Source organism: Nothobranchius furzeri, chromosome 10, assembly GCF_043380555.1.
Source record: "Nothobranchius furzeri strain GRZ-AD chromosome 10, NfurGRZ-RIMD1, whole genome shotgun sequence".
Classification (NCBI taxonomy): Eukaryota; Metazoa; Chordata; class Actinopteri; order Cyprinodontiformes; family Nothobranchiidae; genus Nothobranchius; species Nothobranchius furzeri.
The window spans coordinates 58,559,427-58,578,721 of NC_091750.1; the positions used below are offsets into that span (position 1 = coordinate 58,559,427).

At 38.9% G+C, this 19,295-nt stretch overlaps 35 non-coding genes across 35 annotated transcripts; all 35 read left to right on the top strand.

The window, feature by feature from the left end:
• The first annotated feature begins 1,021 nt into the window (after positions 1 to 1,021).
• trnat-cgu (transfer RNA threonine (anticodon CGU)) lies at positions 1,022 to 1,094 on the top strand. The gene has a single exon. It is a non-coding gene; the product is annotated as a tRNA-Thr (tRNA).
• Positions 1,095 to 1,341: 247 nt separating this feature from the next.
• trnat-agu (transfer RNA threonine (anticodon AGU)) lies at positions 1,342 to 1,415 on the top strand. The gene has a single exon. It is a non-coding gene; the product is annotated as a tRNA-Thr (tRNA).
• A 571-nt stretch (positions 1,416 to 1,986) lies between these two features.
• trnat-ugu (transfer RNA threonine (anticodon UGU)) lies at positions 1,987 to 2,059 on the top strand. The gene has a single exon. It is a non-coding gene; the product is annotated as a tRNA-Thr (tRNA).
• Positions 2,060 to 2,306: 247 nt separating this feature from the next.
• On the top strand, positions 2,307 to 2,380 carry trnat-agu (transfer RNA threonine (anticodon AGU)). The gene has a single exon. It is a non-coding gene; the product is annotated as a tRNA-Thr (tRNA).
• A 571-nt stretch (positions 2,381 to 2,951) lies between these two features.
• trnat-ugu (transfer RNA threonine (anticodon UGU)) lies at positions 2,952 to 3,024 on the top strand. The gene has a single exon. It is a non-coding gene; the product is annotated as a tRNA-Thr (tRNA).
• A 2,181-nt stretch (positions 3,025 to 5,205) lies between these two features.
• trnat-agu (transfer RNA threonine (anticodon AGU)) lies at positions 5,206 to 5,279 on the top strand. Its single transcript has one exon. It is a non-coding gene; the product is annotated as a tRNA-Thr (tRNA).
• A 250-nt stretch (positions 5,280 to 5,529) lies between these two features.
• On the top strand, positions 5,530 to 5,602 carry trnat-cgu (transfer RNA threonine (anticodon CGU)). Its single transcript has one exon. It is a non-coding gene; the product is annotated as a tRNA-Thr (tRNA).
• A 247-nt stretch (positions 5,603 to 5,849) lies between these two features.
• Positions 5,850 to 5,923, top strand: trnat-agu (transfer RNA threonine (anticodon AGU)). The gene has a single exon. It is a non-coding gene; the product is annotated as a tRNA-Thr (tRNA).
• Positions 5,924 to 6,173: 250 nt separating this feature from the next.
• On the top strand, positions 6,174 to 6,246 carry trnat-ugu (transfer RNA threonine (anticodon UGU)). The gene has a single exon. It is a non-coding gene; the product is annotated as a tRNA-Thr (tRNA).
• A 568-nt stretch (positions 6,247 to 6,814) lies between these two features.
• Positions 6,815 to 6,888, top strand: trnat-agu (transfer RNA threonine (anticodon AGU)). The gene has a single exon. It is a non-coding gene; the product is annotated as a tRNA-Thr (tRNA).
• Positions 6,889 to 7,138: 250 nt separating this feature from the next.
• Positions 7,139 to 7,211, top strand: trnat-cgu (transfer RNA threonine (anticodon CGU)). The gene has a single exon. It is a non-coding gene; the product is annotated as a tRNA-Thr (tRNA).
• Positions 7,212 to 7,777: 566 nt separating this feature from the next.
• trnat-ugu (transfer RNA threonine (anticodon UGU)) lies at positions 7,778 to 7,850 on the top strand. The gene has a single exon. It is a non-coding gene; the product is annotated as a tRNA-Thr (tRNA).
• A 571-nt stretch (positions 7,851 to 8,421) lies between these two features.
• trnat-ugu (transfer RNA threonine (anticodon UGU)) lies at positions 8,422 to 8,494 on the top strand. The gene has a single exon. It is a non-coding gene; the product is annotated as a tRNA-Thr (tRNA).
• A 247-nt stretch (positions 8,495 to 8,741) lies between these two features.
• Positions 8,742 to 8,815, top strand: trnat-agu (transfer RNA threonine (anticodon AGU)). Its single transcript has one exon. It is a non-coding gene; the product is annotated as a tRNA-Thr (tRNA).
• A 572-nt stretch (positions 8,816 to 9,387) lies between these two features.
• On the top strand, positions 9,388 to 9,460 carry trnat-ugu (transfer RNA threonine (anticodon UGU)). The gene has a single exon. It is a non-coding gene; the product is annotated as a tRNA-Thr (tRNA).
• Positions 9,461 to 10,351: 891 nt separating this feature from the next.
• trnat-agu (transfer RNA threonine (anticodon AGU)) lies at positions 10,352 to 10,425 on the top strand. Its single transcript has one exon. It is a non-coding gene; the product is annotated as a tRNA-Thr (tRNA).
• A 250-nt stretch (positions 10,426 to 10,675) lies between these two features.
• On the top strand, positions 10,676 to 10,748 carry trnat-ugu (transfer RNA threonine (anticodon UGU)). The gene has a single exon. It is a non-coding gene; the product is annotated as a tRNA-Thr (tRNA).
• A 247-nt stretch (positions 10,749 to 10,995) lies between these two features.
• On the top strand, positions 10,996 to 11,069 carry trnai-aau (transfer RNA isoleucine (anticodon AAU)). The gene has a single exon. It is a non-coding gene; the product is annotated as a tRNA-Ile (tRNA).
• A 247-nt stretch (positions 11,070 to 11,316) lies between these two features.
• trnat-agu (transfer RNA threonine (anticodon AGU)) lies at positions 11,317 to 11,390 on the top strand. Its single transcript has one exon. It is a non-coding gene; the product is annotated as a tRNA-Thr (tRNA).
• Positions 11,391 to 11,640: 250 nt separating this feature from the next.
• Positions 11,641 to 11,713, top strand: trnat-ugu (transfer RNA threonine (anticodon UGU)). Its single transcript has one exon. It is a non-coding gene; the product is annotated as a tRNA-Thr (tRNA).
• Positions 11,714 to 11,960: 247 nt separating this feature from the next.
• Positions 11,961 to 12,034, top strand: trnat-agu (transfer RNA threonine (anticodon AGU)). The gene has a single exon. It is a non-coding gene; the product is annotated as a tRNA-Thr (tRNA).
• Positions 12,035 to 12,284: 250 nt separating this feature from the next.
• On the top strand, positions 12,285 to 12,357 carry trnat-ugu (transfer RNA threonine (anticodon UGU)). Its single transcript has one exon. It is a non-coding gene; the product is annotated as a tRNA-Thr (tRNA).
• Positions 12,358 to 12,604: 247 nt separating this feature from the next.
• Positions 12,605 to 12,678, top strand: trnat-agu (transfer RNA threonine (anticodon AGU)). The gene has a single exon. It is a non-coding gene; the product is annotated as a tRNA-Thr (tRNA).
• Positions 12,679 to 12,928: 250 nt separating this feature from the next.
• On the top strand, positions 12,929 to 13,002 carry trnai-aau (transfer RNA isoleucine (anticodon AAU)). The gene has a single exon. It is a non-coding gene; the product is annotated as a tRNA-Ile (tRNA).
• Positions 13,003 to 13,249: 247 nt separating this feature from the next.
• trnat-agu (transfer RNA threonine (anticodon AGU)) lies at positions 13,250 to 13,323 on the top strand. Its single transcript has one exon. It is a non-coding gene; the product is annotated as a tRNA-Thr (tRNA).
• Positions 13,324 to 13,573: 250 nt separating this feature from the next.
• On the top strand, positions 13,574 to 13,646 carry trnat-ugu (transfer RNA threonine (anticodon UGU)). The gene has a single exon. It is a non-coding gene; the product is annotated as a tRNA-Thr (tRNA).
• A 247-nt stretch (positions 13,647 to 13,893) lies between these two features.
• trnat-agu (transfer RNA threonine (anticodon AGU)) lies at positions 13,894 to 13,967 on the top strand. Its single transcript has one exon. It is a non-coding gene; the product is annotated as a tRNA-Thr (tRNA).
• A 250-nt stretch (positions 13,968 to 14,217) lies between these two features.
• trnat-ugu (transfer RNA threonine (anticodon UGU)) lies at positions 14,218 to 14,290 on the top strand. Its single transcript has one exon. It is a non-coding gene; the product is annotated as a tRNA-Thr (tRNA).
• A 247-nt stretch (positions 14,291 to 14,537) lies between these two features.
• On the top strand, positions 14,538 to 14,611 carry trnat-agu (transfer RNA threonine (anticodon AGU)). Its single transcript has one exon. It is a non-coding gene; the product is annotated as a tRNA-Thr (tRNA).
• A 250-nt stretch (positions 14,612 to 14,861) lies between these two features.
• Positions 14,862 to 14,934, top strand: trnat-ugu (transfer RNA threonine (anticodon UGU)). Its single transcript has one exon. It is a non-coding gene; the product is annotated as a tRNA-Thr (tRNA).
• A 571-nt stretch (positions 14,935 to 15,505) lies between these two features.
• trnat-cgu (transfer RNA threonine (anticodon CGU)) lies at positions 15,506 to 15,578 on the top strand. Its single transcript has one exon. It is a non-coding gene; the product is annotated as a tRNA-Thr (tRNA).
• A 568-nt stretch (positions 15,579 to 16,146) lies between these two features.
• trnat-agu (transfer RNA threonine (anticodon AGU)) lies at positions 16,147 to 16,220 on the top strand. Its single transcript has one exon. It is a non-coding gene; the product is annotated as a tRNA-Thr (tRNA).
• A 250-nt stretch (positions 16,221 to 16,470) lies between these two features.
• trnat-ugu (transfer RNA threonine (anticodon UGU)) lies at positions 16,471 to 16,543 on the top strand. Its single transcript has one exon. It is a non-coding gene; the product is annotated as a tRNA-Thr (tRNA).
• Positions 16,544 to 16,790: 247 nt separating this feature from the next.
• trnat-agu (transfer RNA threonine (anticodon AGU)) lies at positions 16,791 to 16,864 on the top strand. The gene has a single exon. It is a non-coding gene; the product is annotated as a tRNA-Thr (tRNA).
• A 250-nt stretch (positions 16,865 to 17,114) lies between these two features.
• trnat-cgu (transfer RNA threonine (anticodon CGU)) lies at positions 17,115 to 17,187 on the top strand. Its single transcript has one exon. It is a non-coding gene; the product is annotated as a tRNA-Thr (tRNA).
• Positions 17,188 to 19,295: the final 2,108 nt, after the last annotated feature.

Genomic DNA, 19,295 nt, shown 5'->3' on the forward strand with positions numbered 1-19,295 from the left:
CGGGTCGGCCCGGGCCGGGTAGCGTAGGTTGTTTACATATCTGGGTGGCCTGGTCTTTTTCCGGGCCAACCAAGGCTCATTCTCAGCCCTCTTCTCGAGGGAGTCTGCTTCAGGCCGACCAGGGCCAACACACCCACTGTTGACAGCAAATTCACACCTTCCATTAGAGCAAGCCTCTGATTGGTGGGTAGAATCAGCCCACATAGGCTTAAGACAAGGATGTGTGGAATCAAACGGGACAGGCTGGGGCCGACTGGGGCTATCCGGCCCGGGCCGACCCGGTACAGATGGGAATGGCCCATAATATAATTTTCTACAAGCTCTGGATATTTGCTTAGCAAAAACGTTTATCCAGTTCTTTTCTTCATTTACATAAGGCGCTGTGGCTTAGTTGGTCAAAGTGCCCGTCTAGTAACCAGGAGATCCTGGGTTCAAATCCCAGCAGTACCTCTGAGTTGTGTTTGACGCAATAGTTTTTTGGCAACACAATGATTCCGGGAAGCAAACAATCAAATAGTTTACATGACTGTTGATGTACAGATGATATGCTCTTGTGGGACATGTCCTAATTCAAACTTATTGAGAAGTACTACAGTAGCCTGCATTGCTTTACCAATAAGACTAATATAATTTTCTACAAGCTCTAGATATTTGCTTAGCAAAAACGTTTATCCAGTTCTTTTCTTCATTTACAGCAGGCGCTGTGGCTTAGTTGGTCAAAGTGCCTGTCTAGTAAACAGGAGATCCTGGTTTCAAATCCCAGCAGTGCCTTTGTGTTTATTACAATATAACAGATAGCTAGAGGAAAGCAGAATAAGCTCGGTGCCTAGACAGGCATATTTCGACGGTGCTAAGTAAAGCACAGGTAAATGACATGTCTGCTACATGTAATGACAAAAATTGATCGAGAAGTACTACATTATTTTCTATAGCTAGAATATCAAGATTAATTACTCTTTCTCAAATATCAAGATTTTCGCATAAGAAACGCCTAATGCAGTCCCATATGTCTTTGAAAACAGGCGCTGTAGCTTAGTGGCCAAAGCGCCTGTCTCGTAAACAGGAGATCCTGGGTTCAAATCCCAGCAGTGCCTCTGATTTGTTTCTGAATCAGTAGTTGTGTGGAAACACAATGATTCCAGGAAGTAAACAATCAAATAGTTTACATGACATTTGATGTACAGATGATATGCTCTTCTGGGACATGTCTTAACTAAATCTTATTGAGAAGTACTACAGTAGCTTGCATTGCTTTACCAATAAGACTAATATATTTTTCTACAAGCTCTAGATATTTGCTTAGCAAAAACGTTTATCCAGTTCTTTTCGTCACTTACATCAGGCGCTGTGGCTTAGTTGGTCAAAGTGCCTGTCTAGTAAACAGGAGATCCTGGGTTCAAATCCCAGCAGTGCCTCTGAGTTGTGTTTGACGCAATAGTTGTGTGGAAACACAATGATTCCGGGATGTAAACAATCAAATTGTTAACATGACAGTTGATGTACAGATGATATGCGCTTATGGGACATGTCTTAATTAAATCTTATTGAGAAGTACTACAGTAGCCTGCATTGCTTTTCCAATAAGACTAATCTAATTTTCTACAAGCTCTAGATAATTGCTTAGCAAAAACGTTTATCCAGTTCTTTTCTTCATTTACAGCAGGCGCTGTTGCTTAGTTGGTCAAAGTTTCTGTCTAGTAAGCAGGAGATCATGGGTTCAAATCCCAACAGTGCCTTTGTGTTTATTAAAATTCAACAGATAGCTAAGGGTAAGCAGAATAAGCTCGGTGCCTAGACAGTTATATTTTGATGGTGCTAAATAAAGCACAGGTAAACGACAAGTCTGCTACATGTAATGACAAAAATTCACTGAGAAGTACTACATTAATTTCTATAGCTAGAATATCAAGATAAATTACTCGTTCTCAAATATCAAGATTTTCGCATAAGAAAAGCCTAATGCAGTCCCATATGTCTTTCAAAGCAGGCACTGTAGCTTAGTGGCCAAAGCGCCTTTCTTGTAAACAGGAGATCCTGGATTCAAATCCCAGCAGTGCCTCTGAGTTGTTTCTGACTCAGTAGTTGTGTGGAAACACAATGATTACGGGAAGTAAACAATCAAAAAGTTTACATGACATTTTATGTACAGATGATATGCTCTTCTGGGACATGTCTTAACTAAATCTTATTGAGAAGTACTACAGTAGCTTCCATTGCTTTACCAATAAGACTAATATAATTTTCTACAAGCTCTAGATATTTGCTTAGCAAAAACGTTTATCCAGTTCTTTTCTTCTTTTACATCAAGCGCTGTGGCTTAGTTGGTCAAAGTGCCTGTCTAGTAAACAGGAGATCCTGGGTTCAAATCCCAGCAGTGCCTCTGAGTTGTGTTTGACTCAGTAGTTGTTTGGAAACACAATGATTCCGGGAAGTAAACAATCAAATAGTTTACGCGACAGTTGATGGACAGGTGATATGCTCTTCTGGGACATGTCTTAACTAAATCTTATTGAGAAGTACTACAGTAGCTTGCATTGCTTTACCAATAAGACTAATATATTTTTCTACAAGCTCTAGATATTTGCTTAGCAAAAGCGTTTATCCAGTTCTTTTCTTCACTTAGTTCAGGCGCTGTGGCTTAGTTGGTCAAAGTGCCTGTCTAGTAAACAGGAGATCCTGGGTTCAAATCCCAGCAGAGTCTCTGTGTTTATTAAAATACAACAGATAGCTAAGGGAAACAGAATAAGCTCGGTGCCTAGACAGGCATATTTCGACGGTGCTAAAAAAGCACAGGTAAACGACAAGTCTGCTACATAAAATGACAAAAATTCATTGAGAAGTACTACATTAATTTCCTATAGCTAGAATATCAAGATAAATCACTCCTTCTCAAATATCAAGATTATCGCATAAGAAAAAAACTAATGCAGTGTCATTGGTCTCTCAAAACAGGCGCTGTAGCTTAGTGGCCAAAGCACCTGTCTTGTAAACAGGAGATCCTTGGTTCAAATCCCAGCAGTGCCTTTGAGTCTTTTATTACTCAGTACAGGTGCTGGCCAGTAAATTAGAATATCATCAAAAGGTTGAAAATATTTCAGTAATTCCATTCAAAACGTGAAACTTGTACATTATATGCATGCAATGCACACAGACCAATGTATTTCCGATGTTTATTACGTTTAATTTTGATATTTATAGGTGACAACCAATGAAAACATCAAATCTGGTATCTCAGAAAATTAGAATATTCTAAAGGCCAATGAAAAAATGTTTGTTTCTCTAATGTTGGCCAACTGAAAAGAATGAACATGAAAAGAATGTGCATGTATAGCACTCAATACTTAGTCGGGGCTCCTTTTGCCTCAATAACTGCAGTAATGCGGCGTGGCATGGACTCGATCAGTCTGTGGCACTGCTCAGGTGTTATGAGAGCCCAGGTTGCTCTGATAGTCGTCTTCAGCTCCTCTGCATTGTTGGGTCTAGCGTATTGCATCCTCCGCTTCACAATACCCCATAGATTTTCTATGGGGTTAAGGTCAGGCGAGTTTGCTGGCCAATCAAGGACAGGGATACCATGGTCCTTGAACCAGGTGCTGGTGGTTTTGGCACTGTGTGCAGGTGCCAAGTCCTGTTGAAAGGTGAAGTCTGCATCCCCATAAAGTTGGTCAGCAGCAGGAAGCATGAAGTGCTCTAAAACTTCCTGGTAGACGGCTGCATTGACCCTGGACCTCAGGAAACAGAGTGGGCCAACACCGGCAGATGACATGGCACCCCACACCATCACTGACGGTGGAAACTTTACACTGGACCTCATGCAACGTGGATTCTGTGCTTCTCCGCTCTTCCTCCAGACTCTGGGTCCTTGATTTCCAAAGGAAATGCAGAACTTGCTTTCATCAGAAAACATAACTTTGGACCACTCAGCATCAGTCCAGTCCTTTTTGTCCTTGGCCCAGGCGAGACGCTTCTTGCGCTGTTTCATGTTCAAGAGTGGCTTGACACACGGAATGCGACACCTGAATCCCATGTCTTTCATGAGTCTCCTCGTGGTGGTTCTTGAAGCGCTGACTCCAGCTGCAGTCCACTCTTTGTGGATCTCCCCCACATTTTTGAATGGGTTTGTCGTCACAATTCTCTGCAGGGTGCGGTTATCCCTAGAGCTTGTACACTTTTTTCTACCACATTTTTTCCGTCCGTTCGCCTGTCTGTTAATGTGCTTGGACACAGAGCTCTGCGAACAGCCAGCTTCTTTAGCAATCACCTTTTGTGTCTTGCCCTCCTTGTGCAAGGTGTCAATGATTGTCTTTTGGACAGCTGTTAAGTCAGAAGTCTTCCCCATGATTGTGGTGCCTTCAAAACAAGACTGAGGGACCTTTTAAAGGCCTTTGCAGGTGTTTTGAGTAAATCAGCTGATTAGAGTGGCAGCAGGTGTCTTCTATATTCAGCCTTTTCAGAATATTCTAATTTTTTGAGATACCAAATTTGGAGTTTTCATTAGTTGTCACTTATGAATATCAAATTTAAATGTAATGAACATTGGAAATACATTGGACTGTGTGCATTGCATGAATATAATGTACAAGTTTCACGTTTTGAATGGAATTACTGAAATATTTTCAACCTTTTGATGATATTCTAATTTACTGGCCAGCACCTGTAGTTGTGTGGAAACACAATGATTCCAGGAAGTAAACAATCAAATAGTTTACATGACAGTTGATGTACAGATGATATGCTCTTCTGGGACATGTCTTAACTAAATCTTATTGAGAAGTACTACAATAGCTTGAATTGCTTTAGCAATAAGACTAATATAATTTTCTACAAGCTCTAGATATTTGCTTAGCAAAAACGTTTATCCAGTTCTTTTCTTCATTTACATAAGGCGCTGTGGCTTAGTTGGTCAAAGTGCCCGTCTAGTAACCAGGAGATCCTGGGTTCAAATCCCAGCAGTACCTCTGAGTTGTGTTTGACGCAATAGTTGTTTGGCAACACAATGATTCCGGGAAGTAAACAATCAAATAGTTTACATGACAGTTGATGTACAGATGATATGCTCTTGTGGAACATGTCCTAATTCAATCTTATTGAGAAGTACTACAGTAGCCTGCATCGCTTTACCAATAAGACTAATCTAATTTTCTACAAGCTCTAGATATTTGCTTAGCAAAAACGTTTATCCAGTTATTTTCTTCATTTACAGCAGGCGCTGTGGCTTAGTTGGTCAAAGTGCCTGTCTAGTAAACAGGAGATCCTGGGTTCAAATCCCAGCAGTGCCTTTGTGTTTATTACAATATAACAGATAGCTAGAGGAAAGCAGAATAAGCTCGGTGCCTAGACAGGCATATTTTGACGGTGCTAAATAAAGCACAGGTAAATGACATGTCTGCTGCATGTAATGACAAAAATTGATCGAGAAGTACTACATTATTTTCTATAGCTAGAATATCAAGATTAATTACTCTTTCTCAAATATCAAGATTTTCGCATAAGAAACGCCTAATGCAGTCCCATATGTCTTTAAAAACAGGCGCTGTAGCTTAGTGGCCAAAGCGCCTGTCTCGTAAACAGGAGATCCTGGGTTCAAATCCCAGCAGTGCCTCTGAGTTGTTTCTGACTCAGTAGTTGTGTGGAAACACAATGATTCCGGGAAGTTAACAATCAAATAGTTTACATGACATTTGATGTACAGATGATATGCTCTTCTGGGACATGTCTTAACTAAATCTTATTGAGAAGTACTACAGTAGCTTGCATTGCTTTACCAATAAGACTAATACATTTTTCTACAAGCTCTAGATATTTGCTTAGCAAAAACGTTTATCCAGTTCTTTTCTTCATTTACATCAGGCGCTGTGGCTTAGTTGGTCAAAGTGCCTGTCTAGTAAACAGGAGATCCTGGGTTCAAATCCCAGCAGTGCCTTTGTGTTTATTACAATATAACAGATAGCTAGAAGAAAGCAGAATAAGCTCGGTGCCTAGACAGGCATATTTCGACAGTGCTAAATAAAGCACAGGTAAATGACATGTCTGCTACATGTAATGACAAAAATTGATTGAGAAGTACTACATTATTTTCTATAGCTAGAATATCAAGATTAATTACTCTTTCTCAAATATCAAGATTTTCGCATAAGAAAAGCCTAATGCAGTGTCATTGGTCTCTCAAAACAGGCGCTGTAGCTTAGTGGCCAAAGCACCTGTCTTGTAAACAGGAGATCCTGTGTTCAAATCCCAGCAGTGCCTCTGAGTCTTTTCTGACTCAGTAGTTGTGTGGAAACACAATGATTCCAGGAAGTAAACAATCAAATAGTTTACATGACAGTTGATGTACAGATGATATGCTCTTCTGGGACATGTCTTAACTAAATCTTATTGAGAAGTACTACAATAGCTTGAATTGCTTTAGCAATAAGACTAATGAAATTTTCTACAAGCTCTAGATATTTGCTTAGCAAAAACGTTTATCCAGTTCTTTTCTTCATTTACATAAGGCGCTGTGGCTTAGTTGGTCAAAGTGCCCGTCTAGTAACCAGGAGATCCTGGGTTCAAATCCCAGCAGTACCTCTGAGTTGTGTTTGACGCAATAGTTGTTTAGCAACACAATGATTCCGGGAAGTAAACAATCAAATAGTTTACATGACAGTTGATGTACAGATGATATGCTCTTGTGGAACATGTCCTAATTCAATCTTATTGAGAAGTACTACAGTAGCCTGCATCGCTTTACCAATAAGACTAATATAATTTTCTACAAGCTCTAGATATTTGCTTAGCAAAAACGTTTATCCAGTTATTTTCTTCATTTACAGCAGGCGCTGTGGCTTAGTTGGTCAAAGTGCCTGTCTAGTAAACAGGAGATCCTGGGTTCAAATCCCAGCAGTGCCTTTGTGTTTATTACAATATAACAGATAGCTAGAGGAAAGCAGAATAAGCTCGGTGCCTAGACAGGCGTATTTCGACGGTGCTAAATAAAGCACAGGTAAATGACATGTCTGCTGCATGTAATGACAAAAATTGATCGAGAAGTACTACATTATTTTCTATAGCTAGAATATCAAGATTAATCACTCTTTCTCAAATATCAAGATTTTCGCATAAGAAACGCCTAATGCTGTCCCATATGTCTTTCAAAACAGGCGCTGTAGCTTAGTGGCCAAAGCGCCTGTCTCGTAAACAGGAGATCCTGGGTTCAAATCCCAGCAGTGCCTCTGAGTTGTTTCTGACTCAGTAGTTGTGTGGAAACACAATGATTCCGGGAAGTAAACAATCAAATAGTTTACATGACATTTGATGTACAGATGATATGCTCTTCTGGGACATAACTAAATCTTATTGAGAAGTACTACAGTAGCTTGCATTGCTTTACCAATAAGACTAATATATTTTTCTACAAGCTCTAGATATTTGCTTAGCAAAAACGTTTATCCAGTTCTTTTCGTCACTTACATCAGGCGCTAAGGCTTAGTTGGTCAAAGTGCCTGTCTAGTAAACAGGAGATCCTGGGTTCAAATCCCAGCAGTGCCTTTGTGTTTATTACAATATAACAGATAGCTAGAGGAAAGCAGAATAAGCTCGGTGCCTAGACAGGCATATTTCGACAGTGCTAAATAAAGCACAGGTAAATGACATGTCTGCTACATGTAATGACAAAAATTGATTGAGAAGTACTACATTATTTTCTATAGCTAGAATATCAAGATTAATTACTCTTTCTCAAATATCAAGATTTTCGCATAAGAAACGCCTAATGCAGTCCTGTATGTCTTTCAATACAGGCACTGTAGCTTAGTGGCCAAAGCGCCTGTCTTGTAAACAGGAGATCCTGGGTTCAAATCCCAGCAGTGCCTCTGAGTTGTGTTTGAAGCAACAGTTGTGTGGAAACACAATGATTCCGGGATGTAAACAATCAAATTGTTAACATGACAGTTGATGTACAGATGATATGCTCTTATGGGACATGTCTTAATTAAATCTTATTGAGAAGTACTACAGTAGCCTGCATTGCTTTTCCAATAAGACTAATCTAATTTTCTACAAGCTCTAGATAATTGCTTAGCAAAAACGTTTATCCAGTTCTTTTCTTCATTTAAAGCAGGCGCTGTGGCTTAGTTGGTCAAAGTTTCTGTCTAGTAAGCAGGAGATCATGGGTTCAAATCCCAGCAGTGCCTTTGTGTTTATTAAAATTCAACAGATAGCTAAGGGTAAGCAGAATAAGCTCGGTGCCTAGACAGTTATATTTTGATGGTGCTAAATAAAGCACAGGTAAACGACAAGTCTGCTACATGTAATGACAAAAATTCATTGAGAAGTACTACATTAATTTCTATAGCTAGAATATCAAGATAAATTACTCCTTCTCAAATATCAAGATTTTCGCATAAGAAAAGCCTAATGCAGTCCCATATGTCTTTCAAAGCAGGCACTGTAGCTTAGTGGCCAAAGCGCCTTTCTTGTAAACAGGAGATCCTGGATTCAAATCCCAGCAGTGCCTCTGAGTTGTTTATGACTCAGTAGCTGTGTGGAAACACAATGATTACGGGAAGTAAACAATCAAAAAGTTTACATGACATTTGATGTACAGAAGATATGGTCTTCTGGGACATGTCTTAACTAAATCTTATTGAGAAGTACTACAGTAGCTTGCATTGCTTTACCAATAAGACTAATATAATTTTCTACAAGCTCTAGATATTTGCTTAGCAAAAACGTTTATCCAGTTCTTTTCTTCATTTACCTCAGGCGCTGTGGCTTAGTTGGTCAAAGTGCCTGTCTAGTAAACAGGAGATCCTGGGTTCAAATCCCAGCAGTGCCTCTGAGTTGTGTTTGATGCAATAGTTGTTTTTAAACACAATGATTCCGGGAAGTAAATAATCAAATAGTTTACATGACAGTTGATGGACAGTTGATATGCTCTTCTGGGACATGTCTTAACTAAATCTTATTGAGAAGTACTACAGTAGCTTGCATTGCTTTACCAATAAGACTAATATATTTTTCTACAAGCTCTAGATATTTGCTTAGCAAAAACGTTTATCCAGTTCTTTTCTTCACTTACATCAGGCGCTGTGGCTTAGTTTGTCAAAGTGCCTGTCTAGTTAACAGGAGATCCTGGGTTCAAATCCCAGCAGAGTCTCTGTGTTTATTAAAATACAACAGATAGCTAAGGGAAAGCAGAATAAGCTCGGTTCCTTGACAGTCATATTTCGACGGTGCTAAATAAAGCACAGGTAAACGATAAGTCTGCTACATAAAATGACAAAAATTCATTGAGAAGTACTACATTAATTTCCTATAGCTAGATTATCAAGATAAATTACTCTTTCTCTAATATCAAGATTATCGCATAAGAAAAGCCTAATGCAGTGTCATTGGTCTCTCAAAACAGGCGCTGTAGCTCAGTGGCCAAAGCACCTATCTTGTAAACAGGAGATCCTGTGTTCAAATCCCAGCAGTGCCTCTGAGTCTTTTCTGACTCAGTAGTTGTGTGGAAACATAATGATTCCAGGAAGTAAACAATCAAATAGCTTACATGACAGTTGATGTACAGATGATATGCTCTTCTGGGACATGTCTTAACTAAATCTTATTGAGAAGTACTACAATAGCTTGAATTGCTTTAGCAATAAGACTAATATAATTTTCTACAAGCTCTGGATATTTGCTTAGCAAAAACGTTTATCCAGTTCTTTTCTTCATTTAGATAAGGCGCTGTGGCTTAGTTTGTCAAAGTGCCCGTCTAGTAAACAGGAGATCCTGGGTTCAAATCCCAGCAGTGCCTTTGTGTTTATTACAATTTAACAGATAGCTAGAGGAAAGCAGAATAAGCTCGGTGCCTAGACAGGCATATGTCGACGGTGCTAAATAAAGCACAGGTAAATGACATGTCTGCTACATGTAATGACAAAAATTGATTGAGATGTACTACATTATTTTCTATAGCTAGAATATCAAGATTAATTACTCTTTCTCAAATATCAAGATTTTCGCATAAGAAACCCCTAATGCAGTCCCATATGTTTTTCAAAACAGGCGCTGTAGCTTAGTGGCCAAAGCGCCTGTCTTGTTAACAGGAGATCCTGGGTTCAAATCGCAACAGTGCCTCTGAGTTGTTTTTGACTCAGTAGTTGTGTGGAAACACAATGATTCCGGGAAGTAAACAATCAAATAGTTTACATGACATTTGATGTACAGATGATATGCTCTTCTGGGACATGTCTTAACTAAATCTTATTGAGATGTACTACAGTGGCTTGCATTGCTTTACCAATAAGACTAATATATTTTTCTACAAGCTCTAGATATTTGCTTAGCAAAAACGTTTATCCAGTTCTTTTCGTCACTTACATCAGGCGCTGTGGCTTAGTTGGTCAAAGTGCCTGTCTAGTAAACAGGAGATCCTGGGTTCAAATCCCAGCAGTGCCTTTGTGATTATTACAATATAACAGATAGCTAGAGGAAAGCAGAATAAGCTCGGTGCCTAGACAGGCATATTTCGACGGTGCTAAATAAAGCACAGGTAAATGACATGTCTGCTACATGTAATGACAAAAATTGATCGAGAAGTACTACATTATTTTCTATAGCTAGAATATCAAGATTAATTACTCTTTCTCAAATATCAAGATTTTCGCATAAGAAAAGCCTAATGCAGTCCCATATGTCTTTCAAAACAGGCGCTGTAGCTTAGTGGCCAAAGCGCCTGTCTTGTTAACAGGAGATCCTGGGTTCAAATCCCAGCAGTGCCTCTGAGTTGTTTCTGACTCAGTAGTTGTGTGGAAACACAATGATTCCGGTAAGCAAACAATCAAATAGTTTACATGACATTTGATGTACAGATGATATGCTCTTCTGGGACATGTCTTAACAAAATCTTATTGAGAAGTACTACAGTAGCTTGCATTGCTTTACGAATAAGACTAATATATTTTTCTACAAGCTCTAGATATTTGCTTAGCAAAAACGTTTATCCAGTTCTTTTCGACTCTTACATCAGGCGCTGTGGCTTAGTTGGTCAAAGTGCCTGTCTAATAAACAGGAGATCCTGGGTTCAAATCCCAGCAGTGCCTCTGAGTTGTGTTTGATGCAATAGTTGTTTGGAAACACAATGATTCCGGGAAGTAAACAATCAAATAGTTTACATGACAGTTGATGTAAAGATGATATGCTCTTCTGGGACCTGTCTTAACTAAATCTTATTGAGAAGTACTACAGTAGCCTGCATTGCTTTACCAATAAGACTAATATAATTTTCTACAAGCTCTAGATATTTGCTTAGCAAAAACGTTTATCCAGTTCTTTTCTTCATTTACAGCAGGCGCTGTGGCTTAGTTGGTCAAAGTGCCTGTCTAGTAAACAGGAGATCCTGGGTTCAAATCCCAGCAGTGCCTTTGTGTTTATTACAATATAACAGATAGCTAGAGGAAAGCAGAATAAGCTCGGTGCCTAGACAGTCATATTTCGACAGTGCTAAATAAAGCACAGGTAAATGACATGTCTGCTACATGTAATGACAAAAATTGATTGAGAAGTACTACATTATTATCTATAGCTAGAATATCAAGATTAATTACTCTTTCTCAACTATCAAGATTTTCGCATAAGAAACGCCTAATGCAGTCCCATATGTCTTACAAAACAGGCGCTGTAGCTTAGTGGCCAAACCGCCTGTCTTGTAAACAGGAGATCCTGGGTTCAAATCCCAGCAGTGCCCCTGAGTTGTTTCTGACTCAGTAGTTGTGTGGAAACACAATGATTCTGGGAAGTAAACAATCAAGTAGTTTACATGACATTTGATGTACAGATGACATGCTCTTCTGGGACATGTCTTAACTAAATCTTATTGAGATGTACTACAGTGGCTTGCATTGCTTTACCAATAAGACTAATATATTTTTCTACAAGCTCTAGATATTTGCTTAGCAAAAACGTTTATCCAGTTCTTTTCGTCACTTACATCAGGCGCTGTGGCTTAGTTGGTCAAAGTGCCTGTCTAGTAAACAGGAGATCCTGGGTTCAAATCCCAGCAGTGCCTTTGTGATTATTACAATATAACAGATAGCTAGAGGAAAGCAGAATAAGCTCGGTGCCTAGACAGGCATATTTCGACGGTGCTAAATAAAGCACAGGTAAATGACATGTCTGCTACATGTAATGACAAAAATTGATCGAGAAGTACTACATTATTTTCTATAGCTAGAATATCAAGATTAATTACTCTTTCTCAAATATCAAGATTTTCGCATAAGAAAAGCCTAATGCAGTCCCATATGTCTTTCAAAACAGGCGCTGTAGCTTAGTGGCCAAAGCGCCTGTCTTGTTAACAGGAGATCCTGGGTTCAAATCCCAGCAGTGCCTCTGAGTTGTTTCTGACTCAGTAGTTGTGTGGAAACACAATGATTCCGGTAAGCAAACAATCAAATAGTTTACATGACATTTGATGTACAGATGATATGCTCTTCTGGGACATGTCTTAACTAAATCTTATTGAGAAGTACTACAGTAGCTTGCATTGCTTTACCAATAAGACTAATATATTTTTCTACAAGCTCTAGATATTTGCTTAGCAAAAACGTTTATCCAGTTCTTTTCGACACTTGCATCAGGCGCTGTGGCTTAGTTGGTCAAAGTGCCTGTCTAGTAAACAGGAGATCCTGGGTTCAAATCCCAGCAGTGCCTTTGTGTTTATTACAATATAACAGATAGCTAGAGGAAAGCAGAATAAGCTCGGTGCCTAGACAGGCATATTTCGACGGTGCTAAATAAAGCACAGGTAAATGACATGTCTGCTACATGTAATGACAAAAATTGATCGAGAAGTACTACATTATTTTCTATAGCTAGAATATCAAGATTAATTACTCTTTCTCAAATATCAAGATTTTCGCATAAGAAAAGCCTAATGCAGTCCCATATGTCTTTCAAAACAGGCGCTGTAGCTTAGTTGGTCAAAGTGCCTGTCTAATAAACAGGAGATCCTGGGTTCAAATCCCAGCAGTGCCTCTGAGTTGTGTTTGATGCAATAGTTGTTTGGAAACACAATGATTCCGGGAAGTAAACAATCAAATAGTTTACATGACAGTTGATGTAAAGATGATATGCTCTTCTGGGACCTGTCTTAACTAAATCTTATTGAGAAGTACTACAGTAGCCTGCATTGCTTTACAAATAAGACTAATATAATTTTCTACAAGCTCTAGATATTTGCTTAGCAAAAACGTTTATCCAGTTCTTTTCTTCATTTACAGCAGGCGCTGTGGCTTAGTTGGTCAAAGTGCCTGTCTAGTAAACAGGAGATCCTGGGTTCAAATCCCAGCAGTGCCTTTGTGTTTATTACAATATAACAGATAGCTAGAGGAAAGCAGAATAAGCTCGGTGCCTAGACAGGCATATGTCAACGGTGCTAAATAAAGCACAGGTAAATGACATGTCTGCTACATGTAATGACAAAAATTGATTGAGAAGTACTACATTATTTTCTATAGCTAGAATATCAAGATTAATTACTCTTTCTCAACTATCAAGATTTTCGCATAAGAAACGCCTAATGCAGTCCCATATGTCTTACAAAACAGGCGCTGTAGCTTAGTGGCCAAACCGCCTGTCTTGTAAACAGGAGATCCTGGGTTCAAATCCCAGCAGTGCCCCTGAGTTGTTTCTCACTCAGTAGTTGTGTGGAAACACAATGATTCTGGGAAGTAAACAATCAAGTAGTTTACATGACATTTGATGTACAGATGATATGCTCTTCTGGGACATGTCTTAACTAAATCTTATTGAGATGTACTACAGTGGCTTGCATTGCTTTACCAATAAGACTAATATATTTTTCTACAAGCTCTAGATATTTGCTTAGCAAAAACGTTTATCCAGTTCTTTTCGTCTGTTACATCAGGCGCTGTGGCTTAGTTGGTCAAAGTGCCTGTCTAGTAAACAGGAGATCCTGGGTTCAAATCCCAGCAGTGCCTTTGTGTTTATTACAATATAACAGATAGCTAGAGGAAAGCAGAATAAGCTCGGTGCCTAGACAGGCATATTTCGACGGTGCTAAATAAAGCACAGGTAAATGACATGTCTGCTACATGTAATGACAAAAATTGATCGAGAAGTACTACATTATTTTCTATAGCTAGAATATCAAGATTAATTACTCTTTCTCAAATATCAAGATGTTCGCATAAGAAACGCCTAATGCAGTCCCATATGTCTTACAAAACAGGCGCTGTAGCTTAGTGGCCAAACCGCCTGTCTTGTAAACAGGAGATCCTGGGTTCAAATCCCAGCAGTGCCCCTGAGTTGTTTCTGACTCAGTAGTTGTGTGGAAACACAATGATTCTGGGAAGTAAACAATCAAGTAGTTTACATGACATTTGATGTACAGATGATATGCTCTTCTGGGACATGTCTTAACTAAATCTTATTGAGATGTACTACAGTGGCTTGCATTGCTTTACCAATAAGACTAATATATTTTTCTACAAGCTCTAGATATTTGCTTAGCAAAAACGTTTATCCAGTTCTTTTCATCTGTTACATCAGGCGCTGTGGCTTAGTTGGTCAAAGTGCCTGTCTAGTTAACAGGAGATCCTGGGTTCAAATCCCAGCAGTGCCTTTGTGTTTATTACAATATAACAGATAGCTAGAGGAAAGCAGAATAAGCTCGGTGCCTAGACAGGCATATTTCGACGGTGCTAAATAAAGCACAGGTAAATGACATGTCTGCTACATGTAATGACAAAAATTGATCGAGAAGTACTACATTATTTTCTATAGCTAGAATATCAAGATTAATTACTCTTTCTCAAATATCAAGATGTTCGCATAAGAAAAGCCTAATGCAGTCCCATATGTCTTTCAAAACAGGCGCTGTAGCTTAGTGGCCAAAGCGCCTGTCTTGTTAACAGGAGATCCTGGGTTCAAATCCCAACAGTGCCTCTGAGTTGTTTCTGACTCAGTAGTTGTGTGGAAACACAATGATTCCGGGAAGTAAACAATCAAATAGTTTACATGACAGTTGATGGACAGTTAATATGCTCTTCTGGGACATGTCTTAACTAAATCTTATTGAGAAGTACTACAGTAGCTTGCATTGCTTTACCAATAAGACTAATATATTTTTCTACAAGCTCTAGATATTTGCTTAGCAAAAACGTTTATCCAGTTCTTTTCGACACTTACATCAGGCGCTGTGGCTTAGTTGGTCAAAGTGCCTGTCTAGTAAACAGGAGATCCTGGGTTCAAATCCCAGCAGTTCCTTTGTGTTTATTACAATATAACAGATAGCTAGAGGAAAGCAGAATAAGCTCGGTGCCTAGACAGGCATATTTCGACGGTGCTAAATAAAGCACAGGTAAATGACATGTCTGCTACATGTAATGACAAAAATTGATTGAGAAGTACTACATTATTTTCTATAGCTAGAATATCAAGATTAATTACTCTTTCTCAAATATCAAGATTTTCACATAAGAAATGCCTAATGCAGTCCTGTATGTCTTTCAATACAGGCGCTGTAGCTTAGTGGCCAAAGCGCCTGTCTCGTAAACAGGAGATCCTGGGTTCGAATCCCAGCAGTGCCTCTGAGTTGTTTCTGACTCAGTAGTTGTGTGGAAACACAATGATTCCGGGAAGTAAACCATCAAATAGTTTACATGACATTTGATGTACAGATGATATGCTCTTCTGGGACATGTCTTAACTAAATCTTATTGAGAAGTACTACAGTAGCTTGCATTGCTTTACCAATAAGACTAATATATTTTTCTACAAGCTCTAGATATTTGCTTAGCAAAAACGTTTATCCAGTTCTTTTCTTCACTTACATCAGGCGCTGTGGCTTAGTTGGTCAAAGTGCCTGTCTAATAAACAGGAGATCCTGGGTTAAAATCCCAGCAGTGTCTCTGAGTTGTGTTTGATGCAATAGTTGTTTGGAAACACAATGATTCCGGGAAGTAAACAATCAAATAGTTTACATGACAGTTGATGTAAAGATGATATGCTCTTCTGGGACCTGTCTTAACTAAATCTTATTGAGAAGTACTACAGTAGCCTGCATTGCTTTACCAATAAGACTAATATAATTTTCTACAAGCTCTAGATATTTGCTTAGCAAAAACGTTTATCCAGTTCTTTTCTTCATTTACAGCAGGCGCTGTGGCTTAGTTGGTCAAAGTGCCTGTCTAGTAAACAGGAGATCCTGGGTTCAAATCCCAGCAGTGCCTTTGTGTTTATTACAATATAACAGATAGCTAGAGGAAAGCAGAATAAGCTCGGTGCCTAGACAGTCATATTTCGACAGTGCTAAATAAAGCACAGGTAAATGACATGTCTGCTACATGTAATGACAAAAATTGATTGAGAAGTACTACATTATTTTCTATAGCTAGAATATCAAGATTAATTACTCTTTCTCAACTATCAAGATTTTCGCATAAGAAACGCCTAATGCAGTCCCATATGTCTTACAAAACAGGCGCTGTAGCTTAGTGGCCAAACCGCCTGTCTTGTAAACAGGAGATCCTGGGTTCAAATCCCAGCAGTGCCCCTGAGTTGTTTCTGACTCAGTAGTTGTGTGGAAACACAATGATTCTGGGAAGTAAACAATCAAGTAGTTTACATGACATTTGATGTACAGATGATATGCTCTTCTGGGACATGTCTTAACTAAATCTTATTGAGATGTACTACAGTGGCTTGCATTGCTTTACCAATAAGACTAATATAATTTTCTACAAGCTCTAGATATTTGCTTAGCAAAAACGTTTATCCAGTTCTTTTCGTCTGTTACATCAGGCGCTGTGGCTTAGTTGGTCAAAGTGCCTGTCTAGTAAACAGGAGATCCTGGGTTCAAATCCCAGCAGTGCCTTTGTGTTTATTACAATATAACAGATAGCTAGAGGAAAGCAGAATAAGCTCGGTGCCTAGACAGTCATATTTCGACAGTGCTAAATAAAGCACAGGTAAATGACATGTCTGCTACATGTAATGACAAAAATTGATCGAGAAGTACTACATTATTTTCTATAGCTAGAATATCAAGATTAATCACTCTTTCTCAAATATCAAGATTTTCGCATAAGAAACGCCTAATGCAGTCCCATATGTCTTTGAAAACAGGCGCTGTAGCTTAGTGGCCAAAGCGCCTGTCTCGTAAACAGGAGATCCTGGGTTCAAATCCCAGCAGTGCCTCTGAGTTGTTTCTGACTCAGTAGTTGTGTGGAAACACAATGATTCCGGGAAGTAAACAATCAAATAGTTTACATGACATTTGATGTACAGATGATATGCTCTTCTGGGACGTGTCTTAACTAAATCTTATTGAGAAGTACTACAGTAGCTTGCATTGCTTTACCAATAAGACTAATATATTTTTCTACAAGCTCTAGATATTTGCTTAGCAAAAACGTTGTTCTACAATAAAATGTTTTATTTTATTTTAATTACCTTAAAAGACTCAAAGTCTCTTTTTAGACTTTATATTTATTTAATCAGGATCGTTGTCAAGTCGACGCCAGAAACAATGAAACACAACTTGAATATCAGATGAACAAGGCTTTATTCAACCGGCATTTATACAAGTTATCAATCATGAACAAAACATTTCTCTTACCGTTGCTTATGGGTGGAGAGCTGAACACCCCAGTTAGAAAACGTAATCCATGATAGGTGAAGAACTGAACACATGTAATCCATGAACCTCGTCAGGTAGAATCCTTCAAGCAGCTCTAACAACCTGAGCTCTGCTCTGCTCCTTATACATCCACTGATGTGCGTGCAAAGCTGCACACCTCCACCATGATTACCCTTGATTACATCCTCATGATCACATTATGTTCGGCTCTACCATGATTACCCTTGATTACATCCTCATGATAGGTGTGATTGACAAACAGTAGTGATCAATAACTTATATAAAGCAATTATACAACAGATGACAAGTTCATTTTTATTACATTCCACTCTTGAACTTTTCATCTAATTTATGTAACATCATGGATCCATCACCATTTCCCCATCAAAACCAACGTCATTTATAACATACCTTGTAGTTCCACTTTAATTTTCATCGTAGTCTTTGCATTATTACCCAATTTATTTCTCTTCTTAATCGAATAACATACCAACAAATAATAAGATTACACAATGTTAGAATGCTGATTATAATTAATGCTGCAATCATAGGTGGAATTAGCACTTTATTAGCGGTACTCGACATGCCTGTAAATATATCCCACCAATAATGAGCGGAAGCCTGTTCAATCAATGTAGCAACATGTTTTATTTCCCCTTGTGCCACAAGAGTAGACACCATGAGCCTGGAAAGGTTGGACCTATGGGAGTCAATCAATTTTGCCACTTCAGTGGAACCATCCAATGCGCATTTGAATCGTTCCAGTGAGAGTGTCCAAGGGGAGTGTAAAACCTCCCATTGTATCTTAGTCAGCCGACTAGATACAGTGTAATTACTCAACCAATAGGTCACGTTATTCCATTCCCACATATGTATACCCTTGAGACAACCTGAAAAGGGAACTGAAGGTACCTGTGGGGAATTGGTCATTGTAGCCACGCATAAGGTGTTAGGACCCACCTGCCAAAACTGTTCCTCTGGGGGTGTGACCGTCCAATCACAGAGTACGACCCTTGAATCAGTGAAACATGGATTGCTATGTCCTTTTACCAATGGGCAGGCTAAACCCTTATCAGTCTCATCACAGTGTTTTACTTCATATGTTCGATTTGTTTTAACATCCCACCACTCTCCACTAACATGGAGATACCAAAACCCTTTAGTGATTATCACCGGCAGTATCTGATATCTACACACAGTCATTACTGATGTCATATTATACTGATCCCAGTATCCAGTACACATAGATTTATTACAAATCGTCATTTCTGCATGTGGCTGTAGCCATAATGAACTACTGATGTTCCATTATGTTCGCCATGCATGATAGTTATTACTCATTACCTGTATTTGAAACCTATTTCTTTGTGTCTCAGCATGAATAGTCTGCAAGGAACAGACTGTCCAATTACCTATGTGTGACAAATTATGCAATGCATCATAAGTTTCATTCCAAAGCTTTAGATTCCATTTAAATACACTTTTCCACACATCACTTCCTTCTAACTGACTAGATACAGTCGAAGGCATCCATCTTGCAGTCTTGGTGACAGCTTGTGCGGTGTATTCTCCAGTGTTGGACAGCATAGTTCGTGTTACCTCATTGTCTGCTGTGTTAGCCAGACCATACAAAGTTCCAGTTCCTCCTAGCACGGTGTCATACCAT